Genomic DNA, 21,471 nt, shown 5'->3' on the forward strand with positions numbered 1-21,471 from the left:
CTACTGTGGACATAAGATATTCTCATCCTGAGACCTGTGGACTGGAAAAGCACCTTGTCAGAGTCCTGGGAAACTAGGACTCTCTGGTGAGCCTTGAGGAAATGAATGCTGGCTGCGGTCTAACCCTCAGTAAGCCCACAATGGAGAATAATTATAATCAAAATGCAAGCTCATTTGAGCGTTCAGTCTCACTTAATTTTATATGCTAGTAGGGTCAAACAGCAGAAATATCCGTGTACATTACAAACTTTATCCGCCAGCTTCCAAGCAGACCGACAGCTCTGCAATCAATGCTACAGGAAATCTTAAGAAGCATAGTAACATAGTAGATGACGGCAGATAAAGACCCGAATGGTCCATCCAGTTTGCCCAACCTGATTCAATTAAAAATTTTTTTTTTTTTAAATTTTTTCTTCTTAGCTATTTCTGGGCAAGAATCCAAACCTTTACCCGGTACTGTGCTTGGGTTCCAACTGCCGAAATCTCTGTTAAGACTTACTCCAGCCCATCTACACCCTCCCAGCCATTGAAGCCCTCCCCTGCCCATCCTCCACCAAACGGCCATACACAGACACAGACCGTGCAAGTCTGCCCAGTAACTGGCCTAGTTCAATATTTAATATTATTTTCTGATTCTAAATCTTCTGTGTTCATCCCACGCTTCTTTGAACTCAGTCACAGTTTTACTCTCCACCACCTCCCTCGGGAGCGCATTCCAGGCATCCACTATCCTCTCCGTAAAGTAGAATTTCCTAACATTGCACCTGAATCTAACACCCCTCAACTTCAAATTATGTCCTCTGGTTTTACCATTTTCCTTTCTCTGGAAAAGATTTTGTTCTACATTAATGCCCTTCAAGTATTTGAACGTCTGAATCATATCTCCCCTGTCTCTCCTTTCCTCTAGGGTATACATATTCAGGGCTTCCAGTCTCTCCTCATACGTCTTCTGGCGCAAGCCTCCTATCATTTTCGTCGCCCTCCTCTGGTCCGCCTCAAGTCTTCTTACGTCTTTCGCCAGATACGGTCTCCAAAACTGAACACAATACTCCAAGTGGGGCCTCACCAATGACCTGTACAGGGGCGTCAACACCTTCTTCCTTCTACTGACTACGCCTCTCTTTATACAGCCCAGCATCCTTCTGGCAGCAGCCACTGCCTTGTCACACTGTTTTTTCACCTTTAGATCTTCGGACACTATAACCCCAAGGTCCCTCTCCCCGTCCGGGCATATCAGCTTCTCTCCTCCCAGCGTATACGGTTCCTTCCTATTATTGATCCCCAAATGCATTACTCTGCATTTCTTTGCATTGAATTTTAGTTGCCACGCATTAGACCATTCCTCTAACTTTTGCAGATCCTTTTTCATATTTTCCACTCCCTCTTTGGTGTCTACTCTGTTACAAATCTTGGTATCATCTGCAAAAAGGCACACTTTTCCTTCTAACCCTTCAGCAATGTCACTCACAAACATATTGAACAGGATTGGCCCCAGCACCGAACCCTGAGGGACTCCACTAGTCACCTTTCCTTCCTTCGAGTGACTTCCATTAACCACCACCCTCTGGCGTCTGTCCGTCAGCCAGTTTCTGACCCAGTTCACCACTTTGGGTCCTAACTTCAGCCCTTCGAATTTGTTCAACAGCCTCCTATGAGGAACTGTATCAAAGGCTTTGCTGAAATCCAAGTAAATTACATCTAGCATATGTCCTCGAACCAGCTCTCTGGTCACCCAATCAAAAAATTCAATCAGGTTCGTTTGGCACGATTTACCTTTTGTAAAGCCATGTTGCCTCGGATCCTGTAACCCATTAGATTCAAGGAAGTACACTATCCTTTCTTTCAGCAACACTTCCATTATTTTTCCAACAACTGAAGTGAGGCTCACCGGCCTGTAGTTTCCTGCTTCATCCCTGTGACCACTTTTATGAATAGGGACCACATCGGCTCTCTTCCAATCCCCAGGAATCACTCCCGTCTCCAGAGATTTGTTGAACAAGTCTTTAATAGGACTCGCCAGAACCTCTCTGAGCTCCCTTAGTATCCTGGGATGGATCCCATCTGGTCCCATCGCTTTGTCCACCTTCAGTTTTTCAAGTTGCTCATAAACACCCTCCTCCGTGAACGGCGCAGAATCTACTCCATTTTCTCGTGTAACTTTGCCAGACAATCCTTCTCCAGGATTTTCTTCTGTGAACACAGAACAGAAGTATTTGTTTAGCACATTTGCTTTCTCCTCATCACTCTCCACATATTGGTTCCCAGCATCTTTTAGCCTAGCAATTCCATTTTTTTTATCTTCCTCCTTTCATTAATATATCTGAAAAAATTTTTATCTCCCTTTTTTACATTTTTAGCCATTTGTTCTTCCGCCTGTGCCTTCGCCAAACGTATCTCTCTCTTGGCTTCTTTCAGTTTCACCCTGTAGTCCTTTCTGCTTTCCTCTTTTTGGGTTTTTTTATATTTCATGAACGCCAACTCTTTCGCCTTTATTTTCTCAGCCACTAGGTTGGAGAACCATATCGGCTTCCTTTTTCTCTTGTTTTTATTGATTTTCTTCACATAAAGGTCCGTAGCCATTTTTATCGCTCCTTTCAGCTTAGACCACTGTCTTTCCACTTCTCTTATGTCCTCCCATCCTAACAGCTCTTTCTTCAGGTACTTTCCCATTGCATTAAAGTCCGTACGTTTGAAATCTAGGACTTTAAGTATCATGCGGCCACTCTCCACTTTAGCCGTTATATCAAACCAAACCGTTTGATGATCGCTACTTCCCAGGTGAGCACCCACTCGAACATTAGAGATACTCTCTCCTTTTGTGAGAACCAGATCCAATATCGCTTTTTCCCTTGTGGGTTCCGTCACCATTTGTCTGAGCAGAGCCTCTTGAAAGGCATCCACAATTTCCCTACTTCTTTCCGATTCCGCAGACGGAACATTCCAGTCCGCATCTGGCAGGTTGAAATCTCCCAACAGCAGAACCTCCTCTTTCCTTCCAAACTTTTGGATATCCACAATCAGATCCTTATCAATTTGCTGCGATTGAGTCGGAGGTCTGTAGACTACATCCACGTAGATAGAAGTTCCATCTTCTCTTTTCAGAGCAATCCATATCGCTTCTTCCTCTCCCCAGGTCCCTTGCATTTCGGTCGCTTGGATATTGATCTTTACATAGAGAGCTACTCCTGCAAAACCTCTTTACATAGAGAGCACCTGCAAAACGTCCACCTAGCTGCGCATGATAAAGTGCCTTCGTTGAAGAGACCATCAAGTTGTTCTTCGTCAGATGCATCAGAATCCTTGTCAAAGAAACAGCAAACTTTGGCTGCTTCATGGAGCAGTAACACGTGTCACAGAAAAGGGTCAATGATCTCATCACAAATTTTGTTATTGGGGACACGCAGTGGCGTACCAAGGGGGGGGGCGGGAGGGGCGGTCCGCCCCAGGTGCGAGCCCTGAGGGGGTGCTCCGGCGTCTTTTTCCCCCTCCCCGACATCTGGTTCTTCCTCTCTGGCCTCCCTGCACCATTAAGAGTACCGAAGCAGCCTGCAGCAAGATCGCGATGTCAGCGATCTTGCGCTGCTTCATGCTGTCCTCCGCCGCGGTCCTGCCCCCTCCACTGATGTCAGAGGAGGGGGGCGGGTCCTCAGCAGAGGACAGCACAAGCAGCTCAAGATCGCTGACATCGCGATCTTGCTGCAGGCTGCTTCTACTCTAAATGGTACGGGGAGGCCAGTTGGGAAGAACCGGACGTCTGGATGGGGGGTGGGAGGGGGGGGGGCGAGCGGTCCTTCGGGGTGGGGATGGCAGGCAGGCCTTCAGGGGGAGATGCAGGCCTTAAAGGGGGAAGGAAAAGCCTTCATGGGGGGAGATAGGCTTTTGGGGGGGACAGGCAGGCAGGCCTTTAAGGGGGGGGACAGGCCTACAAGGGGGTGGGACAGGCCTTCAAGGGGGGGACAGGCCTTCAAGGAGGTGCAGGCCTTCGGGGGGGGTGCAGGCCTTCTGGGGGAGTGCAGCCTTCGGGGGGTGCAGGCCTTCAAGGTGAGGGACAAGCCTTCAGGGGGAGATGCAGGCCTTAAAGGGGGAGACAAGCCTTCATGGGGGGAGACAGGCTTTCAGGGGGGGGACAGGCAGGCAGGCCTTTAAGGGGGGGACAAGGGGGTGGGACAGGCCTTCAAGGGGGTGCAGGCCTTAAAGGGGGGGAGACAGGCTTACGGGGGGACAGGCATGCAGGCCTTCAAGGGGGGGACAGGCCTTCAAGGGGGTGCAGGCCTTCAAGGGGGGGGACAGGCTTTTGGGGGGGGACCCTGGTGTAGAAGTACACAGAGGGAAGGGGGTGTTCAAAGAGATGTGCATATGCCAGACTTTGGGGGGGAAGAAATAATGGGTCTGAAAATAGAGGAGAGGGAGAGAGATGATGGACCATGGGATTTAGGGAGGGAAGGAACAGAAAGGGAGAGAAATTGGACACAAGGGATGGTTTGGAGGAGGGATAGAGATACTGGATAGGAGGGTAATTGGGAAAAGAAAGGGAGAGATGGTGGGCCCTGGGGTGGTGGGGAAGGAGGGAGAGATGCAGGATGAAAGGGTTGAAAAGGTGGATCTGTGGAGGGAGATGAAAAAAAGGAAAGATACCAGACTTCCTGGGGAGGGAAGGGAAATGGAAAGGGAGGACAGAGATGGCAGATGGATGGTTAGCATGAAGAAAGAAGGAGACCCTGGCAAGAAAGTTATCAGAAGACAACCAGAGCCTGGGACCAACAAGATTTGAAAAATAACCAGACAACAAAAGGTAGAAAAATTAATTTTATTTTCTGTTTTGTGATTACAATATGTCAGATTTGAAATGTGTATCCTCCCAGAGCTGGTGTTAGACCGCAAACGTGAGCTAGGATTTAACAGAGAGAGGAAAAGTCCTTTTTGTTTCTTTATTTTATTTACACCACAGCGCCAGTGTGGTTAGGAGAAGCCAAAGGGGGGTGAAAAAGCTATAAAACCCACCCAACTGGGCAGAAAAATCTAATCGAAAAACCAATTAAATAGGCTGAATCAAAATTTTTCTTCCTTAATCGGGCAGTTTGCGCTACTGTCTCAGACTTTAGGACCTGGGATTGGGGAGAGATGGCATCCTCAGTACTTTATAATGCAAGTGAAATGAGGATTTGGTCAGACTTTTGAAGGGTCTGCAGAAGAAAAATATTGTATAGGCCGGGGACATGAGACAGCAGGAAATGGGAACTTTTCTTCCTTCTATTTTTGTGAATGGAAAGGCTGAGGATGTCAGAGAGTTCAATTAAAATATGTGCTTTATAAAAAAAAATATAATAATGTGTTTTATAAAGTTTATAAGCATTGCTGGCCTACCCAGTGAGGTGTTCCTAGTGGTGGTGGTGGTGGTGGCAGTGTGTCAATGTGTTGAGAGGAAGAGGTGGTCTGGGAAATTCTCCTGAGCAAACTCTGGGCCCATTTCCACCCCCCAGTTAGTCCACTCCACTCAACTGGTTCACACACTGAGTGGGTCTTTGGGTATTGTGCCTAGGTAGTTGTTTTGGGATCTCTTCCAGTGGTTTGTCAGTATCTCCTTGTGGTCCAAGGAAGGAAACTTTGTTAACCTTAGCATTGACCTTTTGTAACAGTGCTGCTTGTGTGGCATTAGTGATCGAAAGAAAAAAAACCAGACCTTTGCACATTTTTGCACTATAGGTGGGTGTATGAGGAGATTCACATTTCCTGCACAGCTAAGTCCGTGTGAAGTTCCCTTGTGTTGTATTTAACATCTAGCAAGGTCTCTGTTTGGAAGGAAAGATCTAAGCTTAAAAATGAAGTGGCCAGAAGTTATGGTAAAAGCAGATAGCTTAGCTGGTTTTAAGAAAGATTTGGACAAATTCCTGGAGGAAAAGTCCATAGTCTGTTATTAAGACATGGGGAAGTGTCTGCTTGCCCTGGATCGGTAGCATGGAATGTTGCTACTCTTTGGGTTTTGACCAGGTACTAGTAACCTGGATTGACTACCATGAGAATGGGCTACTGGGCATGATGGACCATTGGTCTGACCCAGTTAGGCTATTCTTATGTTATGTTCTCATCTGTAGGGGCCTTTGGTTTCACTTCTTATTTTAATGTATTTTTTTCTGGGAACTTATTAGTGTTTTTTATAATGGGAACAAAAATGGAAGAGAATTAATGTGTGTGGAATGGGGGGGGGTAACTAATTTCTTCAGCTAAATAATTAAATCCACCTCAACCAGACACCTCGCACACCATTCACACACCCTCCAACCAAAAACGTCAAAAGAAAAAAACTGTTCAACAATCTCCTAACACTCGACCCCCAACTCTACAACCTATTGGCCTCGACCACAGACTACAAAACCTTCAAAAAGGAAATAAAAACCCTTCTATTCAAAAAACACATAAAACCGAACTAACACAATCAGAACTGTCCCAAGCATCACCTGCAACTACTCCATACGTACTTCTGATGTCATGACAATTCAGACATAATTTATGTTATGTTATGTTTGGAATAATGGTTACATATATGAGGTTCAATAAAAGAATATTTTCACTCCCTGTTTCTATTCTGACCATTTATACCGTTTCATGGTTATTACAAAAAAATATTTTTTACATGGAGGGTGGTTGGGGGGTGTGTGTAAAAAAATGATGGGCCCCGGGTGACACATACCCTAGGTACACCACTGGGGACACGCAAGCCTTCTCAGTGGTCGAGTCACCAGAATTCATTCAGTTGGTCACTGGTCTTCAACCAGGCAAATCCATATTGACTCGCAAGGCTCTTACTGGACACATTGAGGACCAGTACCATAAGATGACAGACGACCTTCAGAATAAGCTGTCACTTGTGACTGAAGTCTGAACAACAGCTAATATATGGAACCTCCCACAACGGAAGCTTTTATTAGAGTTACCATACATTGGATCGAGATCAGCACATTGGAACAAAAGTCTGCAGCATTGGCATGTTCACATTTGCAAGGATGACACTTTCAACCTGATTGCATCCAAACTTGAGAATATTCACGCCAAATTTTGTATGCTGACAAAATTCTCTGCACAGTTACTGACAACAGATCAAACTTTGTTAAGGCATTCTCAGAGACAGAAACAACGGTTATAGAACCAACACAAGTTGTGTCTTCACAAATTGACAGCAGAGAGGTGATCTTCACAAACATTGCAGACATCCTAGACCAGTGCTTCTCAATCTTTTCAAGCCAAGTATCCCCTAAACCTAACAAATACCAACCAAGTATCCCTGCCCAAGCTCCACCCCAGATCCGCCCAAACTACGCCCCTGACTCCGCCCCCATAATAGTACTAATTGTAATGCAATTTCTTCCATCCAATTTTCATATACACACAATATAATCCACAATATAATACATAATGGTAACCACAAATTTAAAAAAATACAAAGCACACTGTATACAGAGAAAAATTCAGGTTTTTTTCAAAGAGGTCAGATGACTTTAAAATATGCAATGTCACCTTAGTTTCAACTATAGAAAAATAGACAAATATAGTGCAAAATATAGACAGCAGATATAAATTCTCAAACCGACACATTTTGATCACTAAATTGAAAATAAAATCGTTTTTCCTACCTTTGTTGTCTGGTGATTTTATGAGTCCAATATTTCTTTCTTCCTTCCGCATGCTTCCTCTCCTCCAGACCTCATTCCTTTCCTCAACCATCTCTCCATCCCTCCACAAGTCCAACTTTTCTTCCTTTCTCATCCCCCAGATCATGTGCAGCATTTTTCAACCACTGCCCACTAGCCCCATGTCCATTTCTCCTTCTATCACCCCTCTTCAACACCATGCCACATCTCTCCCTCCGTCACTATGCCCAACATTCCTCCCCCTTGCATCCACTTCAATCTGTCCCTCTGTTCCCTCTCCATCACCATATCCAACATTTCTCCCTCTTATCCTTCTGTTCCCCATGCATCTCTACCTCATTCCTCTCTCTCCATGTCCAATTTTCCTTTCTTCCTTTCCCATGTGCTCCATCTCTCACTCACACACTCATTCTCAACAATTCTCCCTTTCTATTCCCTCCCCCCTATGTCCCAAGTTGGTGCCCCCTTCCTCTCTTCATTCTGTGTCCAGTGTTCATGATAGAGAGCTCCATGGGAACGGGGACGACGGGAATCCCTCGGGACCCGCGGGGATCCTGCGGGTTCCCCCTTTGGGTCACAGGGATCCCTTGGGGACACCCCCTAGGGTTGCAGGGATCCTATGGGGACACCCCCTAGGGTCGCGGTGATCCTGTGGGGTTCGATGCAACTCAAGCCATGAGGCTCGTCTTCTTTTTCCTACCTGCCCTGCCACAGCACACAGCCGACCGGAAGTCTTCCCCAATGACAGCGCTGACGTCAGAGGGAGGGCTTAAGCAAAGCCCTCCCTCAGCGCTGACATCGAGGAAGACTTCCAGTCGGCTATGTGTGCTGGGGCAGTGCAGGCAGGAAATAGAAGACGAGCCTCACGGCTCGAACTCCATTTTGCTGGTGAGGGCTGGGAGGCGGAACACAAAGAGTGCGTTTTTGGACACAAGGCATGAACTTGGGAAAGAGGATGGAGGAAGGGAGGGAAAGGGATGTTGAGGTGGGGGAGGGAGTGCGTTTTTGGACATAAGGCATGAACTTAGGAAAGAAGATGGAGGAAAGAGACGGTTGTGTACACAGGAATGGAAGAAAGGAGAATTTTTGGTCATAGGGAGGGAGTGAGGTACAGATGAGAGGGAGAAATATTGTGGTGGAAAGGGAACAGTGGGACAGATTGAAATGGATGCAAGAGGGAGGAATGTTGGACATAGTGGTAAAGGGAATGGAGGGAGGGATGTGGCATGGTGCTGGAGAGGGGTGATAGAAGGAGAAATGTTGGGCATGGGGCTGGTGGGCAGGCACGAAAGATGAGAAAGGGATAAATGCTGGACCATGGTAGGAGGAACCAATGGACAGCAACAGAAGAATTTACAGAAGATGGGAAAGCGGAAAAAAGAAACTGGGACCAACTTTATGGAAAAATAAGTCTCCAAACAAAGGTAAAAAACTGAATTTATTGACTAAAATATGTTAGCTTTGGGAAATGTATATAGCAGATGTCTTTGTATTGTGTTAAAAAGAAAAGGAAATGCATTTCTGGTTTTATTTCTACAGTGTTTAAGTACTTGCTGACCCTTGCTGTGACTGGTGGGGATCCCCAAGCACCGCCAGCAGAGGACCTCCTCTAGAGACGGCCAGAACTCCCCTCCACCAAGCATAGCAGTCACTGTGACTCAGGGGCGCTACTGCTGCCTGCCAAGCTTGGCAAAAGGGACCCCTGGCCAACTGCAAAGGAAGTCATCAGCTGACAGCTTGGGGGTTCTCATCAGCTGAGTATTTATATTTACATTAGAGGCTCTGGTAGAAACCTGTTTACAAAGTATGTATTCTTCCCAATTAATATTTCCAAATTAATAAAGTCTCTTTGCTTATTTGTAAATGGGTCTCTACCAGATCCTTTAATTCTGTAGCATAATTAAATGAAATAACTTTCTGAAGTTTATAGAGACAAAGTAAAGACCCACTCCCCCTGTGTTCACTGACCCCATTGCACCCGCACAAAGTTCAGAATAAAAATGTCTCCGGAATATCAGCACCTGGTATAGGAAAGCCTAGTAGAGCTGTATAGAGGTGGCTTAAGTAGTCTGGAGGTTGGGCTAGTGAACCATAGAGAGGAGGACCAGACCCATAAGCCAGTCTAACCATTACATAGTGGAAAATGTAAGCCCACCAAAAAACCCACTGTACTGCCATTTAGGTGCCACCTGCAGCCATAAGGGCTAGTGGGGTTGTATACAGGTGGGTATAGTGAGGTTTTGGGGGGAGGGGCTCACCATAACCTATAAGAGAGTTCTGGTGAGATTGTTCAGTGAAGCTGTAGTAAAATTACTGTCATCTTTCAGTGCTTCTGTTAGCACAGGTTCCATTTTTCAGTTTATAAAGCAGATGTGACTATGGGGTCCATAATCAAAAAACAGATGTCCAAAAAACATCCTAAATCAGCACTTGGATGTCCAAGTGCAATTAATCTAAACTGTTTTTCTGTATTCCAGCCTCTATACATTCAGAGCACAAGATGGGTGTGATGGAGGCGTGTTATGGGCAGTCTCAAGGGCGATAATCAAACATTTTGCAAGACATCCTGGACAGAACTTAGACCCTTGGTGCCCAAAAACTGACCAAATGACCACTGCCTGCATCAAGGTAAGACACCTCCACACTCCCCCAGTGCTCACAGACCCCATCACACCCACAAAGATCAGAATACAAATGTACATACCTGCTCCAGAACATCAGCACCTGGTATAGGAAAGCCTAGTAGAGCTGCACACAGATGTCTTAAGTAGCCTGGTGGGTGGGCTTGTAAACCATAGAGAGGAGGACACAGGCCCATATGTCACTCTAACCACATTTATGATGGAAAATGTGAGCCCCCAAAACCCTACTCTACTGCAATATAGGTGCCTCCTGCTGCCATAAGGGCTATTGAGGTTGTAGACAGGTGGGTATAGTGGGTTTTGGGGGCTCACCATAACCAAAAGAGAGTTTTGGTGAGATGTTTATCGAGAACCCTTTTTGTGAAGTTCACAGCAGTGTTCTCTAAGATGCCCACTGCTCTATTACCATGTCTGGTTGGCCAGTCCGTTACAGGACTGGCCCCTCCCACATCCAAATGGTCTTGTTCTGGGCATTTGGGACTTGGAAAAAATTTTGGTCGAAAATGTGGTATAAAGATAGACATCTGGATGGTCTGAGCATCCCAATGGCCTGGACTGCTTGCCCTGGATTGGTAGCATGGAATATTGCTACTCCTTGGGTTTTGGCCAGGTACTAGTGACCTGCATTGGCCACCGTGAGAACGGGTTACTGGGCTTGATGGACCATTGGTCTGACCCAGTAAAGCTATTCTTATGTTCTTATGTCTCTAACTGCTAATAATCAGTGGAGATAGCTGGCTATCTCCTGCTGGATATTAGCACTTAGCTGGCTAAATGCTACTTAACCAGCCAGGAGCCGATCCAATATCACTGAATATCAGGAGGTCAGAATTTAAGTCACTTATATGTGAAAAAATAAAAAGTGAACTGTAGCAGCCTAGTCTGGCTTGCCAGGAGAGGTCAGCAGTTATATAGTAGCCATGACAGTTGCATATGAATAAAACTTATTTGTTATTGTTTGCCTCACACAACACAAAATGTTTTGGCTTACCTCTTCCAGGCAATGTCTAGCTATTGGTCGAGGTGTGTACTGGGGAGCACTGCTTCCTTCCTTCCCTTGGGCTACTTCTCTACCCACACCTTGGAAAGGTCTCTACTCCTTGGACCTCTCTCCCTTAGAAGTCTCTTGCTGTGGGACCGCTTCTGAATGAACTAGGTTAAGGCATATATTCCCCTCCCTGCCCAAGTCTTGCCCTATGACTCAGCACAGTTATTCCACCTCTTCTAAGGTGGCTCAGCTCTAAGCTGTAGAGTTCAGTGCACTCTGGGACCTGTAGTTTACTCACTACTGGGCCAGCGCCCCCTGTTGCCCAGATGTAAACCACAGCCCTAGTGAGGGAAAACCCCTCAATCCTTCACATGGACTAATAATGTTTGAGGAATTTACTAATTTTTTAGACAGAAGCAGGAATAGTTTGCTGACCTATATCTTCCATTGGATGTTTGTGGAACTTTTCAAGCTTCAAGTGGAGACAGCAAAAGGAGATTCAGCTTTCCCACTCCTGCTTTCAAATCTGAAATGTATAACATTTTTTCTGCTGCCTTTTTAAGACTCTGCTGTATTTTTTCACTGCCTGTTGTAAGAGTCCATATGCTGTATCTCTCTACCTTTTTGTAAGACTCTATATGCTCTTTGTAAGACCCCACACGCTGTATCCCGGACTTTTTTGTAAGTTTCTATATGCTTTTGTAAGTTTCTGTATACTGTATCCCGGATCTCAACACATTGTAACTTCGCTGATTGTCCAGCTCTCTTCGGTGTGAACCGCTTAGAAGTCTCACGACTATGGCAGTATAGAAGAATAAAGTTATTATTATTATTATTAAAATTATGAGAAACTCAGCTAGAAGCTGAATTCCCTAATTCCCCCCCCCACACACACACATTTAAAAAACTATGCAAGAGGTTTTTAGTGCCAGCTAGTGTGCTGAATACTCTGCGCTGCTCTGACAGTCATAAAGTTCCTATGAATGTTGGAGCAGCGCAGAGCATTCAGTGAACCGGCCGGCACTAAAAAACTCTTGTGTGGTTTTATAAAGGGGATGGGGTTTAATGAGGATTTAAATATATCTACAGTATAGAAATGGTGTTAATTTGGATAGTGTTTATAAATTGTGGAGAATAGAGAAAAGGAAGAAGATAAACAGTTTCTACCCATTTTTTTTCTGTTACTCTTAACTGCACTGTCAATCACATCTTACAGATTTTCTCAGCAGCTGACAGTCTGTCTCTCCGATTGTTGCAGTTGCCTGGGTCTCACCGAGATCCTGACAATTGCAACAATCATGACACCAGCCCAGGAAGCTTAAGAAAACAGTCTCTCTCTCCAAAACTCAAATCTAGTCTTATCACTGCACTGTTGGATTACTCCGTGCCTCAACACTAGCTAAGAAATGAACATGCAATGCAGCAGTGATATGATCTGGGTGCTGCATGTTTACTTGAAGTGATATATGACATCTGAAAATAGAAATGTAGGTATTTCTGTTTTACTGTGGGGGAGGAGCCTTAACAGTTAAAGTAAACACACCATTTCAACAGATACATGTTTCAATGCTTTCTGTAATGAATTTCTAATATTATGTAATATTAAGTAGCACCCACAGGGAAATATACCTAGAACCTTTTAAAACAACAAAAAATATTTTCTCATAGCAGCCCAGTATGAATGTGGTGAATTTAATAAATATGGGCCAGAAAATTGCTTCCCACAACCTGTATTTCACACAGGATAGGGCCAAATGAATTGCAATCTGAGATTGTACAATAAAGATCCAATAAAACTGAGGGTGTCAATAAAGGAGCCCTTTTACTAAAGCTTAGCACACACTAATGGACTTAAAGTGCGCTAAATGCTAAGAAGCCCATTTTATAACTATGGGCTTCTTAGTATTTAATGCATGCCAATTCTATTAGCATGTGCTACGCTTTAATAAAAGGACACCCAAGTCACTTATCAGCACCACAGGCACTACAGAGAATTTAGCAAAAATGAAAGTCTATGAAAAATACTGTAGCACAAATAATATGATCTAAAAGCAACCTATTAGTCTCCTGTGTAAGGTTAAAAGGTCAGTATTTAGCTGGTAGCAGTTACCTTACCTTTGAACACTGACTGATGATGGCTAAGTTACAGTAGATCTAGACAATCAATGCCAGGTCATATCCAGGCACCAGCATTGAATGTCCAGGTATGACTAGACAGGTCCTGGATGCTGGCACTTATAGAGGTTCTGGAAGATATTCAACCAGGTTCTAAATAAGACATTTATGCAGATCCCAGCTGAATGCTGAGACCCACCTATAGGGATCTCCTATATCAAGTCAAGTTTCAAGTTTATTAAAACTTGATGAAACGCTAATCATAATTCTAAGCATTTTACAATATAAAAAGGGGAGGACATTTAACATACTTATTATTGACTGGGACATATGACATACTTGAAAACAAGAGGAAAGTGGGAGAAATAAAAATTAAAAGAAAAGGAGACAAATAAAACAGTTAAGGGAAAAAACAGAAGGATGGTGAGGAAAGCCTTGAAAGAGAGATTATGTAAAAAAGGATAATTCAGTTATCAGCTAGGCTGGACCCCGAGGTCATTTAGCATTCAAATGCATCTTTAAAAAGGAAGCATGTAAGGTTTCCCTTAAATTTATCTAAATGTTGTTCAGCCCTAATGTATGGCGGTAAAGAATTCCAGATAGAAGGGGCTGTGATTGCAAATTAAGTAGCCCTGCAAGTACTAATAATTTTTAAAGACGATATGTGAAGAAGGTGTTGAGATGCTGATCTTAAGTTTCTCTACAGTTCATGAGGGATGAGGAGTTTATGAATGAAGGTAGGTTGGTTGGTGTTTTGGATTTTGAAGGAAAGCAGAGCAATTTTATGTTATTCGATGTGGAATGGGTAACCAATGCGCATTCTTTAACAGGGGGGTAACTTGATCAAATTTCTTCTTATTCATAATAATTTTTATAGCGATGTTTTGTATTAATTGTAGACATCAAATATCTTTTTGACAGATCCCTTTGTACAATAAATTACAGTAATCAAGCTTGCTTATAATAAGAGAATGAATTAGGATATTAAGGGACTGAAGATCAAGAATGTTAGCTAGTTATCTGATCATTTTGAGCTTGAAAAAACAGTTCTTAACTACTGTACTAATCTGAAGACAGTAGGACAATTTACTGTCTTATTATTCCTAGGATTTTAATTAAGCTAACGGAGGTAATCGATGAGCTGTTAATAGTAATAAGATGAAGTAAGGTGAATATTTTCTTTCTACCAGAGGCCGGCTCAACCTATGGACCTTGGCTCATGTTGCCAGTGATAAAAGGTGTCAAAATCCCAGTCTAGTTTGCTTTCAGATTTCTAGAGGGAAGGGTTCTGGTTTGGGATTGTGGCACCCTTTATCATCAGTGTCCTGAGCCAGTGCCTCACCTGGTCTAGTAGGAGGAGACACCAGATCACGGGCAGGAAAAAGGAGAGATACCCAGTTGTGGGGATGGGGGTGGAGAGGTGTCATAGTCCCTTGAGCCAGCCTTGCCAACCACCTCCATTAAGCAGTGCCCCCTCTAATAATAATGGATGCTACTTAGAGAAGGGGCATTTTCTGACACCCTCCTAGAGAGGATCCTTCCTCCTGTAGCACCCCTCATCTCCTCTAGTTCCCCCCTGTTTCTTTGTGTCTAGTAGAATCTTCCAGGCAGAAATAATTTCCAGTTGCTACTGCCCTTCAGCCTGAAAATGGTGATTTTTAAAATTTATTTTAGGGTTGGGGAGGACTAGGGCACACAGAGAAACTACCCAAACCCCTTTTTGAAGGTCCCCAAAAATCACTGATTTAGGCTGCCAGTCTTTTACTCACTGTGCCATGTGATGCCTGGAACTGCATAGAGAGAAGCCAAAACTGCTTACAGGGAGATCCTCTGCCTCAAAGAAGAAAGCATGCTGGACTGCTGAGCTTCTGACTGCCCCCTCAGCTTGATACCAGACACCAGCATGGATGCGACCTGACAAGAGGGAGGCAGTCAACTCCAATCCTGATCTTATCTCCATAGAGCCACACAGCCTACACTTGATCCACTAGTGGACGAACCTAGGGTGAGTTATGCTCCCAAGGTCCCTGAGCCCCGACCTGAAGTGCTATGTAGAGGGAGCCAACCACCTGAAAGCAGACTTAATGCAAAGTCTGTGATCCCCATGGGGAACCTCTGCAGCACGAGGGCCGAAGACAATTGAAAGGACTGAATTCAAAGAAAATAAACATGAGCAGAAAAGACTAACTCCTACAGTCTGACTTGTAGGAAAGAAACTAATTTCCTGGGGAGGCTGGTTCTGAGGTAAGAGGGGTAGAGCTAAAGACTCTGCATTATGAAGCTTCCTACAAGCTCCGATAAGTATGGGAAAATAACCCAATAGTCCAGTAATAGAGCGGGATTTGTCACCAACCGGCCCTGAAAGCAGGCATCCAGGCGCTGATTGGTGGCAAGATTTAAAGTTTGTTAAAGCTCTTCTTTACTGAAGGAGCTACTGGTGGTCAAAAAAAGTGAAAAAGTTAATGACTCAACCTTCAGGGTTTTTTAAGTGTACAAGTCTTTATTGTTTTGCCATTTCAAACTTTAACAAAAAATTGTCAGAATGCTCCCATCAGTTAAACAAGTCTTTAGCAGTCCTTCCCTTTCTCAAGCAGCAATAGGGAGGCTTTACACACCACCTGCATGGCAATGTCCTTGAGCCTGCGGCTCTTCACAAATACACAATTGCATCAAAAAGAAAAAAACATCCACATTAGAATGTTCAGAGTCTGGGTCAAAAAGAGTCCTTAAATAAACATGCTCACTCTGGCTCCTTTAAACTCCAGTTTTCTTGCCTTGACAAAAACTTGCTGATATGATACATCCTGCAACCTTTTATACTTGGCTGCCCGCCAGTGCACCTAGCGCTGGTGGAGAGTTGCTGAGTCTGTATAATATGGTTGGAAAATAATCCCACAAACCCACCCAGTTTTCACAGACTCTGCCCAAACAACTCTTTCACTGCTGGCTTCAGAATCAAAGCATACAGAGAAAAAAACATTTGGGGGGGGGGGGACACTTCTGCATCAGTTTCCCTTCACAGTGGCCTCAGCCAGTCTCTGATAAGCATGGGACATTAGCACAGCATCAACTCTTAATATAAACACTTGCCTTGCTTCAATAGACTTCCATTGCTTCTGGCTGACTGTTATTTGTACTGGATTCCACATCCCATTCCATGGCTTGCCTCAAGTCTGTGGCTGCCATTTTCTGAGGCACTGCTCTCAATGACCATTTCCTCTGGTCAATGACAGTCTCTGGCTGACCTGCTTGCCGTTTGTACTCCTGCACTGCCTCCCTAACCAAGGCCCCACACCAAACTTCCAAGCAGAGGGAATGTATTATGTGCTCTTGGGCTCCCTCTCTGGTCATGGAATGTAGGGCTCTTACTTACACTGGGCTTTTCCTTCTCTGTGCTTTGTGATTTCCCCTCCCCCCACATCTATCTTTGCAACTTGCTACTGGGGAAATTACTATTCTTGGAAAGATAGTAGGCTGGCTTGGAAGAGATATGCTTTACACTACAGCTTCATCTTGAGCTGTCTCAACTTCAGGGTTTGGGTGTGCAGGAGTGCCTGGTATAGTCAGTGGGTGGCAAATTGTACAAGAAAGTGCCAATAAAGACGGTTTTTCTTTACAAGGTCTGCTTCTTTGCCTTTTCTCCATAAACTAAACTAAATATCTAAAAAATATATATAGCAAGGCAGCCAAAGGATAAGAGGAATTACCGTATAACAAGCTCAAGTGTCCCAAGTGCTGAAGAGACCTACATCCCAGGCAAGCCCACCAATCTGTGTTACCAGAAATTAATTCAGAGGACACTGTATTTTTTTGTGAGTTTTAGAAGGATCACTTGAATGGCCAAGTGACTACAGACAATATAATCCATTTACTTAAGGAATCTCTTAACCAGTAGTAGCCAAGCCACTCCAGGACAATAACTCACATACACAGATGTTAAAGCTGCTATCTTGGAACAGGCAGGGAGTACTCCCTAAGTACTGTATATCAGTCACAGTTCAGGAACAATTTCCTGAACAATTATGTCCAAAACATAATTTCTGAAGCATCTTCTGCAAGATAAAGGATGTTGCCTGGAAGTAGTTACAAATAGAAATTGGAATAATTCCTAGATGGGCTGACTCTATCTATAAGGCAGTAGGTATGCTAACATCCCAAACAGACATTATTAGAGAGTACTTTGGAAAAGGCAGAAGGTTTTTTGTTGTTTTCTTTTTTAATCAAACACAACCTGTGTCTGAAAATTTCAAGGAGATGCAACTACCCTTGAGCCTAGCCTAGGGAGACCGAAAGGGAAGATGGAGTGATTGGGGCCACCCTAACTATGGATCTAATGCCCAATTCCAAGTCATATACAGGAACTGGACCTATCCACTTTTTTTAATCGTAGGAAAAAGGGACATTTTGCCAGAGATTGCCTGTAGTGGCATGAATAAGGGTGAGGGTATGGAGTCTTAACAGACACAGCCACTCAGAGGGATGGAGGCAAAAAAACCCAACACTTAATTGTTAAGCAGACCGTGTGGATCTTTGCCATCATTTACTATGTTACTGTTTATATTCAAAAGAATATTAAAGCCTGTTCTCTTCACATGTATGATAAACTTAGGAATAAAATTCTCTTGGAATGCAATTACAATCTTCCTGCTACCCTGGGTGCTGACCCACAGTAAATCTAATGCAAATTCAGATATACAGTACTAGAATCAGTAGGTAAGACTTCACACATCCATCACTCCAAAGGTTAGAAGGGCGGGAAGGTAGGGGGATCTATGAAAAAACAGCCATCACTAAAACATGATGATTAAATCTCCTGAACCCCCCCCCCAAAAAAAAAAAATATTGCTTTACTAAATGTAGTTAGCACATATGACCAAAAAGAGATTATCCCAGGACAAGCAGGCAGGTATTCTCACTAGTGGGTGATGTCATCCGACAGAGCCCCGATACGGACATCTTGCAAGCATGTCTTGCTTGAAGAAACTCAGAAGTTTCGAGATGCCCGCACCGCGCATGCGCCAGTGCCTTCCCGCCCGATGTACCGGGCGTGTCTCCTCAGTTCTTTTCTTTCCGCGGAGCTGAGAAGTTTCACTTCATTCTGCGCTGACTGAATTTCAGTAATTTTGCCTTCTTTCTACCGCGTTTTTTGTTTCTTTGATTTATTTCAATTTTACTTTATATTTTCTAAAAAAAAAAAAAAAAAAAAGTTAAAATTATTTCTTCCGGCGGTTCGGCCGGGCCGGCCTCGTGGCTTAGGCCTAGCGCCTTCGACCTTGCGGCGACGATTTTCCGGCCTATGTCCCGGCCAATCACCGGTTTTAAAAAGTGCAGCAAGTGCCAGCGTGCGATTTCGTTGACGGACCCGCATCGACGCTGTCTTCAGTGTCTTGGTCCAGAACACGTTCCAAAATCGTGCCGGCCTTGTTCCACGCTCACTGCGCGCTCGTTCAAACGGCGCTGCTTACTCTGGGAGTCGATGTTTAAGATGGAGACTGCCAAGGAGCCGTCTGCTTCCACTTCTGCTGATGTTTCGCCGGTCCGTTCGAAACCTGCATCAACAACTCCTGCATCTGGCATTGTGAAGCCGGCATCGTTCACTCCGACTTCTGCCTCAAGTTCGACACCGGTGCCTATCCCCGTCTCCTCGGCTCAGGTACCGCCTTCCACTGTCCCTCCGGTGGTCATCAAAGTGCCTAAAGCTAGCAAGCAAAAGCACTTGGCCACAAAGGAGCGTGAAGACCGTGCTGTAGGACCCCCTTTCGGTGCGGATCCCTCCATATCGGCTTCGTTACGATCCCTGCTGGAAGCTCAGTTTGTCGAGCTTATGCAGTCCATGGGACCCCGGCTTATCGCCTCCATTCAGGGTGACCTCCCGGTCCCGGTCCCGGGGGGCGGACCGCCCCTCCCCCTCCTCCTCGTCGTTCGATCTCTCTGCTCGACGAGGAGGATCGGCGGAGGGCGGCGGGAGCCTCCAGGCGGGCTTCATTTAGTGATATGCCGCCTTTGGAGCCCATCACGCCTCCTCGACATCAGAGTACTGTGTCAGCCCCTGATAATCGGAGTCCTGGGCATACTACATCGCAGGAAGAGTTCTTCCGCACTCCATACCAGACCTGGGTGGCACTGCGTGAATCCGCATCCTTGCCACCTCTGCGATCCACTGCATCTAGTCCCATCCATTCCTTGGAAGCTTCGGGGGATCGTGCGATGCATAGAAGATCTCGTTCCCCATCCCGTCACCGGGAGGGGCATCGATCTCGACACTCATCTCGACACTCCTCACGTCATTCGGAGGTGTCCCCGCAAAAGAAGATCCAGCGTATGGGATACTCCTCGTCGGATTTATCCCCGCCTGAGGGACCGGAGTATGAGGAACCATCTACCTCCTATTCTCCGTGCCGCTCCCAGCTTTCTCTGGATCCGGAGGCTTCCACTTCTTCTAGTCCATCTCGCTGGCCGGCGCTGGCGGACCAACTGTCCTTTTCCTCCTTCCTCCGACAAATGGCGGATGACTTGGATGTAACTTTGGACACTGGTTCTCGATATTCTAAGGAGTATCTGGACACCATGCATTTGCCTCACCCTCCGGCGGAGACGCTCCGGCTTCCTCTGCATAAACTGCTTGACCAGACTTTCATGCGTTGTTTTGAGACACCATATTCCATCCCTGCAGTTCCCAGTAAGTTGGATGCTCGATACCGCATCGTCCACCACAAAGGATTTGAGGGGGCACAACTATCTCATCAGTCCCTTCTGGTCGAGTCCTCCCTCAAATGATCTCACCCCTCCCAGGTTTACGCCTCAGTACCACCGTGCCGTGAAGGGAGGACGATGGATAAATTTGGTAGACGTATCTACCAGAACTCGATGATGGCGACTCGGGTGCTCAATTACAATTTCTTCTTCTCTTCATATTTGGACTTCTTCTTGCCGGTGCTCCGCAAGTTCATCCCTTTTATCGATGCTCAGGCTCGATTCGAGTTTGAAGAGGTGGTGGCGACCCTTTCCCAGTTACGCCTGCAGCTGATGCAATCCTCCTACGATGCCTTCGAGCTCTCGGCACGTGCTGTGGCCTGTTCGGTCGCCATGCGTCGCCTGGCATGGCTTCGTACGATTGATATGGATCCGAACCTCCAAGACAGACTTGCAAATGTGCCTTGTGCGGGGGCGGATCTGTTCGATGAGTCTATCGAGACTGTTACTAAGAAGCTTTCGGATCATGAGAAGTCCTTCCAGTCTATTCTACGGCCTAAGCCCAAGCCTCAACAGTCTCGTCCCTCTAGGCCGCCTCTGATTTACCAGCGGCGTTATCAACCGAGGCAGACTCTGCCTGCGAGGCAACCTGCGAAGAGACAGCCTCCCCAGAAGCCTCAGCAGAAGCCTCAGATGCCGGCTGCACCCAAGGCTACTCAGCCTTTTTGACTCTCTTCCAGGGAGCATCACCGACTTCGTTCTGTCTCCCCCCGTTTTTCCCACTGGGGGTCGTCTCCATCATTTTTGTCATCGATGGGAGACGATCACCACGGACCTTTGGGTCCTTACCATCGTAAGAGAGGGATACTCTCTTCATTTCCAACGGGTCCCCCCGGACCACCCGCCAAGAGAGTATCCTTCCAGCTTGACGCAGACCGCTCTTCTCCTCCAGGAGGCTCAGGCTCTGCTTCGGCTTCGGGCCGTCGAGCCGGTTCCATTAGATCAGCAAAACCGGGGGTTTTACTCCCGGTACTTCCTGGTCCCGAAGAAGACGGGCGATCTGCGTCCCATTTTGGACCTTCGAGTCCTCAACAAGTTTTTGGTCAAGGAGCGGTTCCGCATGCTGACCCTTGCTTCTCTCTATCCCCTCCTCGAGCAGAACGACTGGTTATGCTCTCTGGACCTCAAGGAGGCCTACACTCACATCCCTATTCATCCAGCCTCCCGCAAGTTCCTCAGATTTCGGGTGGGACATCTACATCTGCAGTATCGAGTGCTTCCATTCGGCCTTTCCTCGTCTCCCAGAGTCTTCACGAAGTGTCTGGTGGTGGTGGCCGCTGCACTCCGGAACTTGGGTCTTCAGGTGTTTCCATACCTCGACGACTGG

General features: G+C 45.7%; 1 protein-coding gene across 1 annotated transcript in view; it reads right to left on the reverse strand.

Moving 5' to 3' along the window:
- LOC117361380 overlaps positions 1-16,679 on the reverse strand; it is a 138,110-nt gene extending 121,431 nt beyond the window's left edge. Inside the window, exon 1 of the mRNA XM_033946624.1 lies at positions 16,482-16,679. The gene's annotated coding sequence lies outside the window, so the exon portion shown is untranslated. The remainder of the gene's footprint in view (positions 1-16,481) is intronic.
- Positions 16,680-21,471: the final 4,792 nt, after the last annotated feature.

The sequence above is a fragment of the Geotrypetes seraphini genome, chromosome 5 (assembly GCF_902459505.1).
Source record: "Geotrypetes seraphini chromosome 5, aGeoSer1.1, whole genome shotgun sequence".
NCBI classification, from domain to species: domain Eukaryota; kingdom Metazoa; phylum Chordata; class Amphibia; order Gymnophiona; family Dermophiidae; genus Geotrypetes; species Geotrypetes seraphini.